The 17417-nt window shown below is 36.4% G+C and overlaps 1 protein-coding gene across 1 annotated transcript in view; it reads left to right on the plus strand.

Moving 5' to 3' along the window:
• LOC111148832 (transmembrane protease serine 11C-like) overlaps window positions 1-17417 on the plus strand; it is a 40532-nt gene that overhangs the window by 12430 nt on the left and 10685 nt on the right.

Genomic DNA, 17417 nt, shown 5'->3' on the forward strand with positions numbered 1-17417 from the left:
AGTAGACATTTGGAAGAACTTACAGCTGAAAAAGACTTTAGAGAAATCTGGTCTGGTTGCCTCATTTATAGGTAAAGAAGAGTCAATGAAGTAAAATTCACTCTAAGTCATAAAATAAATAATGAGCAAACCTGAGACTTTAACTCATATCTTCTGAATCTAAGTGCACTGTGCATTCTCTACACTATTTCATGAATCAGTTTAAAACTGAGAACTGCACTAAAAATCTACTTAAGATGCAGGTTTAAAGATTCCACTGGAAGAAAAATCTGGCATTTTTTTCTAAATCTGAAGTCAGTCATTACAAATCAAAGTCTTTTAAACTCTGTCCTCAGTTTTAACATCAATGAAGAAAGCATGTAAATCCATATCTAACTTAAAGAATTGCTGAGAGGGGTTGAAATAAAATATTATGAAATATTAACTTTAATAACCAGTTTTGAAGTACTTGTACAAACACTTCGCCAGGCACTATGGGGAAATCAAAGAGAAAAAGAATATTGTCCCTCTCAGCAAAAAGCCTATAAAATAAATAAATACATACACAAATATATATATTTGACCTTAGACTGACTTAGTGTATATGAAAGGCACAATCAGTATCACTATTACTCAAATATATTTTAAGCTTATCCAATATAAACAGTGTGATGTGGATTGGACTTGATGCTGTCATCCGCTGGTAAAATCAAACAGTAATTGCAAGTTGCTAAAAGAGAATAGTGGAAAACCGATTTTGTCAACAACATGCCCCAAACTCCAGGCTTCTCAGTCTATTGACCTCTAAACCCTTGTCATCACTTTTAGCCAACAGTCCCAGTAGAGGTCAGATCTATATGACACAGCTCTCAGAGTAGCCAGGTCCTTTCCTTCACAGCACCTTCCAGGTTTTAGTTATATATTCACTAATGTAATTATTTGATTACTGACCATCTCTTCCATCAGATAAGCTCCATGAGAGGAGTGGCCATGTCCTTGTTTGTTCACCATTAAGTCTTCAAGCCTAGCACAGGGCCTGGCATATAGCAGTAAAGGATTGTTGGATGGATTAATGAATTCCATAATATCAAAGTTGCAAACGAAAACCGAAGTAGTAGAGAATGTATATAGCCTTTCTCAACTGAAGTTCCAAAAAAGAATTAAGCCCTAACAAAAATGATGTGAGTGACTGTTTTCAGTTCTTTTAAGGATGATACACAGCATGATTCCAGATTCATAAAAGAGAACTGCAGAAAGATAAAGGGGATTAAGAGTACACTCCTCTCGATGGACCCTAAATAATATATAAAATTGTTGAGTCATTATATTATACACCTGAAATTCATACAACAATGATTGTTAACTATATTTCAATAATAAAAGGACGGAGTTCATTAATTTCATAAAAATGAAAGCCCCCTTGGGCATTAGAGCTTAACTCTTTTCCAGAATCCCACCTAAGGAGGGCTGATAGCAAGTGTGGTGCAAGTGTGTCACTAGTAGATACTGGCACTCCCAGATTTAGGATGGAAAGAATGCTTCAATTATTAAGGCCCATGAACACAATGTTTAATTTTCCAGTCACTCCTGAATTCCACAAAAAATGACATTTTACCACCTTCCAAGGTAATAACAATCAGTATTTATGAAGTGCTCTCTTTAGTTAGCCACATTTTTTTCCACCAATTCTAAACTCTCTCATAAGGCAAATTCTTTATGAGGAAGCCATTAGCATTGACTTCAATGGGAAAAATTTTTATACATTCCCAAATTCCTGAATTTATGTTCTCTTATGCTTAAACAATATCACATTCCTTTCAAATAGAGATGATTAGGGTTCCTGAGTGGCTTATTCAGTTAAGCATCTGCCTTTGGCTCAGGTCGTGATCTTGGGGTCCTGGGATCAAGCCCTGCATTGAGCCCCAGTACCAGGCTCCTGCTGAGTGGGGAGTCTTCTTCTCCCTCTGCCTGTCCTCCACCATGCCCCTCCCATGCTTTCTCACTCTCTCAAATAAATAAATAAAATCTAAAAAAGAAAAAAAATAGAGATGATAGCCTCAACAGTTAAAATTGGTTAACACAGTGAATTTTCCTTTATTACTTATTTTATAACAAGATTACTTCCATGGTCTTGTTATTCTATAGTTTAACAATGAAACAGAACATATGTATAATACTTAATGTTTATGTAATTTAAATTTTAGTGCACAAAAAGAGAACAGGAAAACTATGTAAATGATATCTCACCAAACAAGTGGACCTCACAGAATGATGTACTTGATACTCACTGCCATAAACTAACACACCAAGAGCTAAGAAAAAAATGTCACACTATGCTAGGTGTACCAACTACACGACTACAAGGATGACCACATGGCGGCTCTCCTAAAAGTTCTGAAAGGAAAAAATCAGGTCATTCCTTGTAAAAGTGAAGAAATATCTCATAAGCTAAGTAAGGGTTTTAAATGAAGCACCTTACAAAGTTAATGCTCATAACTTTAATAAGTATATTTAAAAATAATAATTTCCTACACAAAAATGCCTTGTACGTACTGGTAGACTTAACTATCTATTGAACAGGTGTGAGAAATATTTTAAATACTTATGGTAAATCACATATGGTTAAAGTAAAAACTCAAATTCTATGGAAGTAGCAGAAGGAATAATAACATAGAGCTTTATATATAAGGATGACAGTCCTGACCCATTATTAAGAGTTTTACAAGAGGAAGAATGAAGCTCTGGCCTACCATTCATTTGGGAGCAGCTGGCCAAGACTGAAATATGGATGATGATGTTAGTAGAACACATTCCATTCATGTGGATTGATCCTGAGATAATGCATGGCTTTATTTCTACCATGCTTTAAGGAACTGAATTAACCATTCTTTAATGATTCTTTAATCCTAGAGGACATTTTTTAAAAGCATTGTAGGGGCACCTGGGTGGCTCAGTGTGTTAAAGCCTTTGCCTTCGGCTCAGGTCATGATCCCAGGGTCGTGGGATCGAGACCCACAACAGGCTCTCTGCTCTGCGGGGAGCCTGCTTTCTCCTCTCTCTCTCTGCCTGCCTCTCAGCCTACTTTTGATCTCTGTCTGTCAAATAAATAAATAAAATCTTTTAAAAGAAAACAATAAATAAATAAAAGCATTATATTCCCCAGAGTGTCCTTTCTTTTTTTTTAATCTTTTTGAATTCTTTTGAAATCTTTTAATTATTTTTATTAACATATAATGTATTATTTGCCTCAGAGGTACAGGTCTGTGAATCATCAGGCTTACACATTTCACAGCACTTACCATAACACATACCCTCCCAATGTCCATAACCCAACCACCCTCTCCCTACTCTCCCAACCCCCCAACAACCCTCAGTTTATTTTGTGAGATTAAGAGTCTCTTATGGTTTGTCTCCCTCTCCATCCCATCTTGTTTCATTTTTTTCCTTCCCTACCCCCCAAACCCCATGCCCTGCCTCTCAAATTCCTCATATCAGAAAGATCATATGATAATTGTCTTTCTCTGATCGACTTATTTTGCTCAGAATAATACCCTCTAGTTCCACCCACATCATTGCAAATGGCAAGATTTCATTTCTTTTGATGGCTGCATAGTATTCCATTGTATATATACACCACATCTTCTTTATCCATTCATCTGTTGATGGACATCTAGGTCCTTTCCATAGTTTGGCTATTGTGGACATTGCTGCTATAAACATTCTAAGAATCAATCTTAAGCAAAAGTTTTCTTAAAATATTCTTAGTATAAGGGTGCCTGGGTGGCTCAGTTGGTTAAGCCGCTGCCTTTGGCTCAGGTCATTATCCCAGGGTCCTGGGATCGAGTTCCGCATCGGGCTCCTTTCCCCGGGGGAGCCTGTTTCTCTCTCTGCCTCTGCCTGCCACTTTGCCTGCTTGTGCTCTCTCTCTCTCTGACAAACAAATAAATAAAATCTTTAAAAAAAAAAAAACCTATCTCAAACTTAACACCTACTTTTTCTGACATTACTATGAACGGTCATTAATATATAGTGGGTATTGTAGTTCCCTCGGGGCATTTAGGGAAATGCAGGATTATTGGTATCTTCATTAAATGATCCCAATATTTAAGGCTTTTGGCTCTCTTCTTTGTTCTTTATATTTTATTTCTTTCTCATACTTCGATGTCAAGCAGAGTTCTTATTGTCACTTCCGTTTTCTCTGTGATCTTTCTTCTATGTTCTCCAAATTTATTTTAAATATTTCATAGTAATTTATACATTCAAAGGCAAATAGTCTTTGAATGAGAGTGTTTAGGGTCTCCTTATTTAATTAAATAACTTCGAGTGAGTAAATTTTTTATGTAACTTATGGCTCCTCAGACACCATCATTTCCCAATTTTTGACTTAATTCCCTCCCAAAAAAAAAATGTTGCCAAGTCTCCTGAAAGATGTGGAGCATTATTCCTGGCATTTCAAAATGTCTTCCAATAAAGCTAGATATTTACTTAGAATAATATTTAAGGATTTTTAAAATGCAACCTTGAGCTTAGAGTTTGAAATCCAAATTATTGAATAATACAACTATGTATTAGACACATCTGGAACACAGACACTACTGTCCTGATAGCCAACATCATGCATCTGAGGTTGGGATAGATCTGTGTGATAATTAATTTTATGTGGCCATTTGACTGAACAGGACACATAGATACCTGGTTAAACATTATTTCTGGGTGTATCTGTGAGGATGTTTCCAGAAGATATTAGCATTTGAATTGGTGGACTGAGTAAAGCTGATTGCCTTCCCCAGTGTGGGTGTGCCTAATCTAACCCTTTAAGGCCTGAATAGGATAAAAAGATACAGAAAGGGTAAATTCTCCCTCTCTGCCTGATTTTTGAGCTCAAACGTTGATTTTTTTCCTCCCCTTGTACTGGAATTTACACCATTGGCAGTCTGTTTCTCAGGCCTTTGGATCTGAACTGGAATGACACCACCGGCTTTTCTAGGTCTCTAGCTTCCAAGTGACAGATCGTGGGACTTTTCAGACTCCATAATTGCCTGTGAGCCAATTCCTTATTATATATAAATTAATTAATTAATTAATTAAAAATACTTTTGTTTCTCTAGAGAACTCTGACTAAGATAATGTGCCAGAGAATACTGCCAATCACCATCAAACCCAAATAATCTCAAATTTGCTATGGGCTTTCAAAAAACCTACTTGCCCTATATACTCCTAAGAAGCCAACTGTACATATAGCTAGACTAATGCCCCTGTCTCCCTTCAAGTTCGTCCTAGCTTTCTGTTATTTCCCAAGAACCTAAGCCTTTGAGGCCATTGTACTTCTTACACCCAGGCTGAGTGGAGTTATATAACATAATCAAAATTAAGAGTGATGTGTTTTACGGGGCGCCTGGGTGGCTCAGTGGGTTAAGCTGCTGCCTTCGGCTCAGGTCATGATCCCAGGTCCTGGGTTCAAGCCCCACATCGGGCTTTCTGCTCAGCAGGGAGCCTGCTTCCTCCTCTCTCTCTGCCTGCCTCTCTGCCTACTTGTGATTTCTCTCTGTCAAATAAATAAATAAAATCTTTAAAAAAAAAAAAGAGTGATGTGTTTTAGGTTAAAGAGTTTGCACTCTGATAAGGTCCATTAAGATCCATTAAATTATTAAAAACACAAGGTTAAAACTTTGCTTTCTAAAATTTTATTTGATAATGTTGTATAAAATGAGCTAGAGGGGAGAATCTTTAAGCAGAAAGGCTGGTAAGAAGAGAATTAAAATGGTACACGTGTGAAGAATTGAAAACCTGAACTATTGGGGCGCCTGGGTGGCTCAGTGGGTTAAGCTGCTGCCTTTGGCCCAGGTCATGATCTCAGGGTCCTGGGATTGAGCCCCACATCGGGCTCTCTGCTCAGCGGGGAGCCTGCTTCCCGCTCTCTCTCTGCCTGCCTCTCCACCTGCTTGTGATCTCTCTCTCTCTGTCAAATAAATAAATAAATTCTTAAAAAAAAAATAAAAACCTGAACTATCATAGTGAAAATAATATTAGAAATAGTGAACATATATCAAAGAGATTATATTTACAGAATTGACAGAATGGAGTGCCTGGGTGGCTCAGTAGGTTAAGCATCTGCCTTCACCTCAGGTCATGATCCCAGGGTCCTGGGATTGAGCCCCGCATTGGACTCCCTGCTCATTGAGGAGTCTGTTTCTCCTCCCTCTGCCCTTCCCCGCTTGCTCATAAACTCTCTCTTGCTCTGCTCTCTCTCTCAAATAAATAAACATCTTTTTAAAAAATGACAGAACTTAACTGATTGTTAAAAAATGACAGAACTTAACTGTTGTGAGGCACAACAGTGAGAGGAATTGAATACAACATCCAAGTTTTAAGTCTGAGTAATTCGTGGGATGTTAACTTCATATAGAAATAGAGAATAACACTGAAAAAATAAAATTAAATTTAAAAAAAAGAAATAGAGAATAAAGAAGTAGTAGAATATAAATGATTAGCTTACATTTTGAGTATTAGATAGCCTATACATCTCCAGATAAACTTATTTATCAGGCATTTGGAAATAAAAGATTGGTCCTCTGGAGGAAGCTTGGGTCTAAAACCATAAATATGATGACCATCCTCATAACATGATAATGAAGTCCTAAAAAAAGAATAAGATTGAAAATATAGTAAGGTGAGAAAAGGGAGAGTCAAACATAGAGCTTTGGGAAATATTTTCATTTATTAAGAAGAAAAAAAGAGGAGCCAGGATTTGAGATGATAACACAAAACAAAAAATAGAATAAAAGGTGTAAGAAGAAAGTTTTATAAATATGAGTAGGGAATTCATGACTTTCCTTTCCAGGAAGATGGACTGAATATACTTTCTCTTATTCCCTCCACTAAATACAGCTAAAATTCTTAGGTATTATATAGAAAACAAACATAACAAGAGCCCAGACTGGGCAGTGACCTTCAGGAGCAAACAACATGGTGGTGAGTTCCCATCAGTTTGCTTCATATATTCTCAAAGGAGTCCTGAAGAAGCCATTGACCCTAAAACTCCCAAGAATAGAGGGGGGAAAGGATAGGAGGAAGCTTGCTTTCTTCATTCAAAAGACCAGGAAAGCATCAGTATAACAAGATAGAATGTTTTTCGACAGTAACTGCCCAGCTGCAGCCAAAACACCAAAGAAAAAACTATGGCCTTACCTCAACCCATGCCAGCAAAGGCTGAATAGGGATCCTCTACTTCCACCCTTCCTGAGCCCTAACTAAATATGCACAGGACTTAAATGCTGAAAATCACACAGCACTTATGAAAGAAATCAAAGAAAATGTAAACAAATGAAGAGAAAAGCCATCTTTTTGGATCAAAAGCCTCTCAACTGTCCCCAAGTTGATATACAGGATTATCTTTTTTTTAAGATTTTATTTATTATTTGATGAGAGAGAGAGTGTGGGCACAGGCGGGGAGTGGCAGGCAGAGGGAGAGGGAGAAGCGGGCTCCCCACGGAGCCGGGACCCTGGGATCATGACTTTATTGGGATCAATACTTTATTGAGCCAAAGGCAGATGCTTAACGGACTGAGCCACCCAGGAACTCCAAGATTATCTTTTTTAGAAAAAAAAAAATGTGGAAGAAAATCTTTTGCTAGGGCTAGGTAGAGCTCTTTGATTTGACATCAAAACCATGACCCAAAAGAGGAAAATTGACAAATTAAACTTCATCAAAATTAAAATTTTTGCTCTGCAAAATACCTTGTTAAGAGGATGGAAAGACAATCTACAGACTGGAAAAAAAAATATCAGGACACCACTTATCAAAGGACTAGTATCTAGAATATACAGAGAATTCTCAAAAACTCAGTGAAAAAAACAATCAGTTTAGAAAACGGGCAAAACATGGGAAGAGATGTTTAACCAAAAAGAATATACAAATGGCAAACAAGCACATGTATAGATTTCAATATCATTAGCCGTTGGATAAATGCAACTTAAAACTACAATGAAATACTGCTACACATTTATGAGAATGGCTAAAAAATTTTTAAATAATGACAAAACCAAATCTTGGCAAAGATAGGGAGAAACTGCATCATCTACACATCATACTACACTTATGGGAATGTAAAATGGCACATCCATTCCAGAAAACAGTTTGGTATTTTTTTAATTAAACATGCAACAGCCATACAACCCATTAATTACACTCCTAGGTATTATCTCATACAAATGATGATTGTGTTCACACAAAAATTTTTACATGACATTTATAGCAGCTTTATTCCTAATAGCCAAAAACTTAAAACAATCCAGATATCCTCAAGAAGTCAGGGGTTAAATAAATATGGGTACATCATACCATGAAATACTACTCAGTGATAAACAACCTGGATGAATCTCTAGAAAATTATACCAACTGAAAGAAGCCAATCAAGAAAATTATATATTGTATTATTCTATTTATATGAATATATAATGTTCTTGAATAACAAAATTGTAGAAAAGGAGAACAGATTAGTGGTTACCAGGGATTAAGAAGAGAAGGATGGAAATAAGTAGATGTAACTATAGAAGGGCAACACAACAAATTCTTGTGATGATGGAAATGTTTTGTATTTTGACAGCATCAATGTCAATATCCTGGTTATGATATTGTACTGTAGTTTTGAAGATGTTGTCTTTGTAATATCTTTGCAAGATATTACCTTTGGGGGATATTAGGAAAAGGGTACATAAATATTATTTATTACAACTGCATCTGAATCTGCTATTATATCATAATAAAATGTTGGATTTCTTAAAATTACATTTAAAAAATATACACATTTCTTGGGATTAGATCTTAGACACTCTGATGAGTTTGGCTCTTTATCCCATGTTCCTAGATCTCTGAGTTATTGTTGTAACATATATTATTTAAATGAGTCATAGTGTGAGTTTTTTTAAATGACATTGAGAAATTTGGCAATCTTTTAAGACTGAAAAACTAGCACTATGTAGTTACTCCCACTAAAATATAATAATGATATTTTATCCTCCATACTCTAGCAGCCTAAAATGTTTTTTATTGAGGTATAATTGAGAGGTAACTTTACACTAATTTCAGGTGTACAACATAACAATTCAATATTTGTATATAGTGCCAAATGAACACCACAATAAGTCTAGTTAACATCTGTCACCATACATATTTATTAAAAAAATTTCTTGTGATGAGAAATTTTAAGTTCTATTCTCTTAGCAAGTTTCAAAACTGGAAGATTTTATTATTAACTATAATCAGCATGCTGTACATTACAGCCCCATGACTTATTTATTTTATAAGTGGAAAATAACCCCCTTTTGACTCCTTTCACCAATTTTGCCCACCTCCCCCAACCCCACATTGATTGATTTCCAGATGTTGAACCATCCTTGCATTCCTGGAATAAATTCCACTTGATCATGGTGTATGATTCTTTTAATGTATTGTTGAATTCAGTTTGCTAATACTTTATTGAGGATTTTTGCATCTTTGTTCATCAGGCATATCGACCTATAATTGTTTTTTCTTATGATATCCTTGTATGGTTTTAGTATCAGGGTAATACTAGCTTCATGAGTTTGGAAGTGTTCCCTCCTCTTCTATTTTTTGGAAAAATTTGAAAAGAATTGCTATTAATTCTTCTGTGAATGTTTGATAGAATTCACCAGTGAAGCCATCTGATCCTAGACTTTTGTTTGTTGGGAGCTTTTTGATTATTGATTGAATCTCCTTAGCAGTAATCAGTCTGTTCACATTTTGTATTTCTTCATGATTCAGTCTTAGTAGGCTGTATGTTTCTAGGAATTTATTTATTTCTTCTAAGTTGTCAAATTTTTTGTTGTTCATAGTAGCTTCTTAGGATTCTCTGTATTTCTGTGGCATCAGTTATAACATCCCTTTCATTTCTGATTTTATTTATTAGAATTCTCTCTCTTTTTTTCTTGGTTAGTGTAACTAAAGGTTTGTCTTTATCTTTTTGAAGAACCAGTTCTTAGTTTCATTGAACTTTTCTATCATTTTAGTCTCTATTTCACTTATTTCTTCTCTGATATTTGTTATTTCTTTCCTCATGGTAATTTTTCTTCTTCTAGTTCCTTGAAATGCAAAGTTAGGTTACTTGAGATTTTTTTCTTGATATTAAAATCTTTTTACATTCATAAACACTTAATAAAAGATTGTAAAGGTACTAAAACCATCAGGCAAGACCACTTTGATTCTTCCTTTACATAACTGATTTGTTATGCCTACAAATCACTTGCCTACTTCTCTTAATGCAGTACACATTAAATAGCTTAAAGTACCATATACTAGATGCCAGTTTCAATGTTTTTTTTTTCCCTTAAAGTGATTCCTGTTACTGATAAGTTGTACACCTAAGAGCTTTGATTAAAGCTCATAATGTGGAAAAAATCAATAAGGGACAAGAAAAGACATTCAAAATATGAATAGCTTTAAAAAAAGAAGAAGAAGAAGAAAGAAATATCTTTACTCAGTCTGTCAGTAAGAAATTTTAAAATTTCAGAAATTTTTTCCTAGCCAGTTTTTCTATTCTTTTTGCCTTCTACATTCTTTGTCTCTTGTGTAGGATGTCTAAAGAAACATACAAGAGTCCTACATGTTCTGAGTAAGAATAGTTGTGGTTTGTGTTCAATGACAGTCACTTGTGCAACTTCAAAAACTATGTAATTTTCATGGATTTACTCATAAATATTGCATAAAATAAGTCTATAAATTCTCTTATGGTTGTCATTGGGTCTATTAACCAATGCCTGAATATTTTTATCTTTCTGGGGTTTTTTTTTTAAGATTTTTATTTATTTGACAGAGAGAGAGAGATCACAAGTAGGCAGAGAGAGAGGGGAAGCAGGCTTCCCGCCGAGCAGAGAGCCCGATGTGGGACTCGATCTCAGAACCCTAAGATCGTGACCTGAGCCGAAGGCAGAGGCTTAACCCACTGAGCCACCCAGGAACCCCTCTGGTTTTTTTTTTTTTTTTTCAAATATGTACAGTTCTCAGAATTTTTTTAGTGTAAAAAAATACATTTTAAACAAATAAATTTCAGAGAAAAAATTTTAATTCATTCAAAATGAACAAAATATTACAAGGTGATGGTTATTTTTCATCAAAAACTACTATTTGCAAACTGGCAAGAGAATATGAAGCTAAGAAATTATCTGAGAAGACAGAATTAAGAAGGAAAGCTTCTTGGAGAAACTCCAAGAAGTTCATAAAGAAAAGCAGGGGACATGAGCTGAAAGAAATCCATCCATAAAGTATTCTCAGCTGGGTGTTACACCAGAGTTATGGAGTCAAAATGCAGACCTTCACAATATGTCTAGGTATGAGGCAGAATCAAGATAGAAACTTTTCAAAGTGAAAGTGCTAATCCTAAATATTAACTTTCTGTCCAATATGTGTCCTCAAAAAGGCCACTTAGAAACATAAGTGTGTTGGGGCGCCTGGGTGGCTCAGTGGGTTAAAGTCTCTGCCTTCGGCTCGCGTCATGATCCCAGGGTCCTGGGATCGAGCCTCACATCGAGCTCTTTGCTCTGCAGGGAGCCTGCTTCCCCCTCTCTCTCTGCTGCCTCTCTGCCTGCTTGTGATCTCTGTCTGTCAAATAAATAAATAAAATCTTTAAAAAAAAAAAAGAAAGAAACATAAGTGTGTCATTTCAAAAGCTTAAGCCATACATATGTTATCACTTACATTGTCCACTGCTCACTATATCAACATAACTGTCTAAATATACCCTTCATGGGATGCCTACGTGGCTCAGTCAGTTAAGTGTCTGCCTTCAGCTCAGGCTATAATCCCTGGCCTGGAATCAAGCCCTGCATCTGCTCCCTGCTCAGTGGGGAGTCTGCTTCTCCTTCTCCTTCTGCTGCTCCCCCTGCTTCTGGTATTGCTCTCTGTCAAATAGACAAAATCTTAAAAACAAACAAACAAACAAACTTCTCAGGACATGTTTTGTCCACTCTTCATTGCAGTAGCCTTCTCTACTGCTTCCAAGGCTAAAATCAATGATGGCTAGGTATAGAATAATATCCAAATAAATTTGGATTTTTCATATTTTTTGAACTCTTCATAAAAATAAAAAAACTGAAGCACAATTCTACCTTAAAAATTACCACCTGCATATATAAGAATTAACTAATTTTAAAGGCTTAATTAATTTTAAAATGTATTAATTTTACTAAAACATTTTATTAAAAGATGTACCTATTATAATTAACTCTTAATAAAATACTTTTTAAATTTTCATCTTCAGAGTCAAAATAGCAAACATATTGAAGATATGTGCTGTAAAAAACTAATCTACATCACTCTGAGGAATGACAAATATGTAATGTCTAACCACAGAAATAATTTTCAGTCTAATGAGAGGCATAAAGAAAAGCATTTACTGAGGCTAATTACACAGCTAGGTGATTAATCAAAACTTTCGGTGTGCAAAGAATCACATTTTGTTCAACCACAATCCAAGTGCCTGTTCCGTTTCTTTGCCTTTTAATTCAGACCAGTCATATTAATGCTCCTTTTTGGGAGGAAGGGGGCAATGAAAATATTATGAATGAACTTCCAAGGTGGAAAAGGATAATTCCTGAGTTATAAAAAAAGTTTAGAGCAGTTTCCTTACTTAGTAAGTTCATGTACATTTACTTATATTTTTAAAATTTTCACAAACCTAACAGATGAAAAATTTTAAACATCTCATAAAATACTCCAAATGAGAATCAGTAATCTCCTCTATATTTTTAATGCTGAAACCCTAGGGAAAATATTTGAAAAGTAGGATTAATCAATTTATTTACCATTTGGACTTATGTAAAGTAATAAATTCACCTAAGTACAGTTAAAGCCCATGATCTATGTGAAATCTATATTATAAACTTATCTACTGCTACTATAAAAGTCTTCCTTCTACTTCAGAATCACACAGCTTAGTTTTCATGATTATTATGTTTCAGATATTTTTTTCCATTTCTCTCATTTATTTTTGTAATTTTAATTGTATATTTTATTTTATTTTTATTTAAATTCGATTAGCCCACATAATAGTACCTCGTTAGTTTTTGACTTAATATTCAGTGATTCATTAATTGTGCATAACAGCCAGTGCTCATCACCTCACGGGGGAGGGAGGGAAAACTGAATGGAAAGAAATCAGAGAGGGAGAAAAACCATGACAGACTCTTGACTCCAGGAAACAAACTGAGGGTTGTGGGGAGGTGGGTGGGGGATGGGGTAACTGAGTGAAGGGCAATAAGGTGGGCATGCGATGTGTTTTAGATATTTTTTAAGGAAGAAAATAGTCACTAGATATCAAACTTTTACCAATATATCCAAATTTTAATTTCTTACTTTTGAATCCCAGAAAGACACCCAATATTAAATAATTACAGATCCAAAGCCTCATTTAGAAAGCATCTAAGCATCTTTTCTAATCTAATGGTCAACGATGAGTGAATCATGCCTATTTTGCCCCCAGTAAGTTTAACTGGCTCCTTTCCAAAAGAATTTTTGTCGTCAGCTCTTCCTATTTCCCCTGCTGTCCCTCTATGCTCAGTGATTTTTCCTGGTGTCTCCAGTTTTCTATGCACAAATCTGCCATAGCACTAATCATACAAGATTACATTATCTACTTCGTCGTCCATCTCTCCTACTACACTCCCAAGTTCACTGAGGACAGGGTCCATGTCAGTTGTCTGTGATTTCTGGCCCACAGGAGAAGATCAATGCACAGTTCCTGAGCTGTTTTTAAAACTGCTTTGTCTTGAGGGGCGCCTGGGTGGCTCAGTGGGTTAAAGCCTCTGCCTTCCGCTCAGGTCATAATCCCAGGGTCCTGGGATCAAGCGTCCCATCAGGCTCTCTGCTCAGCAGGGAGTCTGCTTCCTCCTCTCTCTGCCTGCCTCTCTGCCTACTTGTGATCTCTGTCTGTGAAATAAATAAATAAATAAAATCTTTTTTAAAAAAAACTGCTTTGTCTTGATACAAAAGTTGGGTATTCATCCTTTCTGATGGAGGCATAATACTCCATAGTGTATATGGACCACATCTTCCTTATCCATTCGCCCGTTGAAGGGCATCTTGGTTCTTTCCACAGTTTGGCGACCGTGGCCATTGCTGCTATGAACATTGGGGTACAGGTGGCCCTTCTTTTCACTACCTCTGTATCTTTGGGGTAAATACGCAGTAGTGCAATTGCAGGGGCATAGGGAAGCTCGAGTTTTGATTTCTTAAGGAATCTCCACACTGTTCTCCAAAGTGGCTGCACCAACTTGCATTCCCACCAACAGTGTAAGAGGGTTCCCCTTTTTCCACATCCTCTCCAACACATGTTGTTTCCTGTCTTGTTAATTTTGGCCATTCTAACTGGTGTAATGTGGTATCTCAGTGTGATTTTAACATGGACGGGACTGGAAGAGATTATGCTGAGTGAAATAAGTCAAGCAGAGAGAGTCAAATATCATATGGTTTCACTTATTTGTGGAGCATAAGAAGTAATACGGAGGACATAGGAAGATGGAGAGGAAAAGGGAGTTGGAAATTGGAGGGAGAGATGAACCATGAGAGACTATGGACTCTGAAAAACAATCTGAGGGTTTTGAAGGAGCCGGGGGTGGGAAGTTGGGCCAGCCTGGTGGTGGGTATTACGGAGGGCACGTATTGCATGGAGCACTGGGTGTGGTGCATAAACAATGAATTCTAGTACAGTGAAAAGTAATTTAAAAAATAAATTTAAAATAAATAAAAATAAATGTATCATTTGTAAGTAGTATTTTTTTAAAAATGCTTTGTCTTACTATCCTTTGATGGAAACTCCTTCTTGGCAGGGGCAGTGCCATTGTTTTTTGTCTCTTCCTTTATATGCTACAGCTGTACACAGAGTACCTTAGGTGATAGAGTTGACTCCTGATTCAAACGTAAATCCATAGGAATTCTAGCCTTTGAGTGTGAGCCAAGGAAACTAAAAAGAAGGAAACACAAACAGCAGTGACTCAATCCTAGGGAGTGACAACTTAAATCACTTCCCCACGTACTGCACCTGCCCTTCCTCCACCCAAGTGATAGTTACTCTATGAAGCTCTGGCATAACACAACTATTAAAAGCAAATTATAAGTCACAAACATTTCTTCCCTTTAGCGAGTCATACATCAATAAAGACACCTCAAAGAAAGAAGAAAGTTCTGTGAACATAGTGGGGTTTTCTAAATGATTAGTTCTCGTAAGGTATAGGATTTTTTCCTATTGATTTTCAGTTGATTTACAGGAGGCAAATTATTTCCCAAACTCTTAATATAGTTTGATACATTTTACTAACCATACAAAGCTCAAAATCAAACTCTAAAGTATCCTGCCCAATAAAAATTAGCTTCTGGAAGGCAGCTATAAAGGATTAGATGGAAATGGGCCACCTTTCCGTATAAGTAGGTGTGACTCATATCTAGTCAGTCTGTCTGATGGTTAAATTGCTCCTGCCTTTTTGTTCAAACAAGCTGACGTTCTGATAAAGGATTCTTTTGTCTCCTTGATTTGTTGTGCAACCTAATGAAAGAGTGTGTAACTATAATTGTCGAATATAATCCCTCCTGGATTTATAGAAATGCAAGAGTATAATAAAAATGAATTTTCATTGGCATTTATAGTATTTAACCTATTAAGCAAGTGGTGATTCATTTTTGAAGAGAAACTTTTAAGTAGAAGTGGTTAATATATTTACATTTTTCTACATCTGAAATTTGGGACATAATTGTGATTCACTTGTCCACACTCTCCTCAAACACTTTTATCATGGTTTGCTGGTTCTGCAGGGATTTGGGGCCAAGAGCGAAATTGTCTATTGTAAATCTCATCCTAAAATACTCCCTACATGTCTAGGAATGAGCAGACAATATTAAAGTTGGCCTTATTACCAAATAATTTTTTTTAATCCAAAGCAAATGGGAAATGAAATGGCATGCTTAATTGAGTATTCTGAATAATGAAATCACACAAAAGATATTAATTTTAAAAGGAACAAATATAGCAAAATACAACTCAACACCAAAAAAATGCACCAAATATAATAATGCACATGGTCTTGGGACATCTGGACAGCTCAGTGGGTTAAGCCTCTGCCTTCGGCTCAGGTCATGATCTGAGTGGCCTGGGATGGAGCCCCGCATTGGGCTCTCTGCTGAGCGGGGAGCCTCCTTCCCCAGCCCCGCCTGCCTCTCTGCCTACTTGTGATTTCTATCAAATAAACAAATAAAATCTTTTTTAAAAAATAATATACATAGTCTTTCCTAGTTATTAGCATTATTTGTTATAATATATGGTTATTTCATTATCTTAGCCTGGTTTCTCAAAAAGCAGAGCCTTCAGCAGAGACTTGCACATAGTAGTTGATCTGAGAAAGAGTATTGAACAAAAAGAATGAAATGGGAAGGGAGAGTTTTCAGCATCAGGAGCAAATCTAGCTCTATCCCATGGGATCTTCTGAGTTATATATCAGAACTGTGTTCCCCGTATGACAAAAGGGGGAAGCATTACAACAGCTCCAACAGAGTTAACTCCCACATTTCCCACTGCCCATCTGGGAATGTCCAGTGGATTCCTTCTGGCACAAAGTGAGAAACATAAGGCGCTAACTTGAGAAGGGAATGTGTGAAATTAATTCTCAGTAAAGAGGATCCAAATATTTATGGAATTCATCACCACATTGTGGCTGGAATAAGATATGGGCCAAGAGTATTTATTTATTTACTTATTTACTTATTTATTTAACAGATAATGTATTAGTTGTTTCAGGAGTACAGGATTCTGATTCATCAGTCTTACACAATTCACCGTGCTCACCATAGCACATACCTTCCCCAGTATCCATCACCCAGCCACCCCATCCCTCCTGCCCCCTCCACTCCAGCAACCCTCAGTTTGTTTCCCATGATTAAGAGTCTCTTATGGTTTATCTCCCTCCCAATCCCATCTTGTTTCATTTTTTCCCTCCCTAGACTCCATGACCCCCTGCCCTGCCTCTCAAATTCCTCATATCAGAGTGATCATATGATAATTGTCTTCCTCTGATTGACTTATCTCACTTAGCATAATATCCTTTAGCTCCATCCACATGGTTGCAAATGGCAAGATTTCATTTTCTTGATGGCTGCATAATATTTCACTGTGTGTGTGTGTGTGTGTGTGTGTGTGTGCGCACGCGCATGTGTACCACATCTTTATCCATTCATCCGCTGATGGACATCTAGGCTCTTTCCACAGTTTGACTATTGTGGACATTGCTGTTATAAACATTCGGTGCACGTGCCCCTTCAGATAACTACATTTGTATCTTTAGGGTAAATACCCAGTTGTGCAGTTGCTGGGTCATAGGAAGCTCTATTTTCAACTTTTTGAGGAACTTCCACACTATTTTCTAGAGTGGGTGCATCA

The sequence above is a fragment of the Enhydra lutris genome, unplaced genomic scaffold (assembly GCF_002288905.1).
Source record: "Enhydra lutris kenyoni isolate GAN:26980312 unplaced genomic scaffold, ASM228890v2 scaffoldscaffold21, whole genome shotgun sequence".
Taxonomy (NCBI): Eukaryota; Metazoa; Chordata; class Mammalia; order Carnivora; family Mustelidae; genus Enhydra; species Enhydra lutris.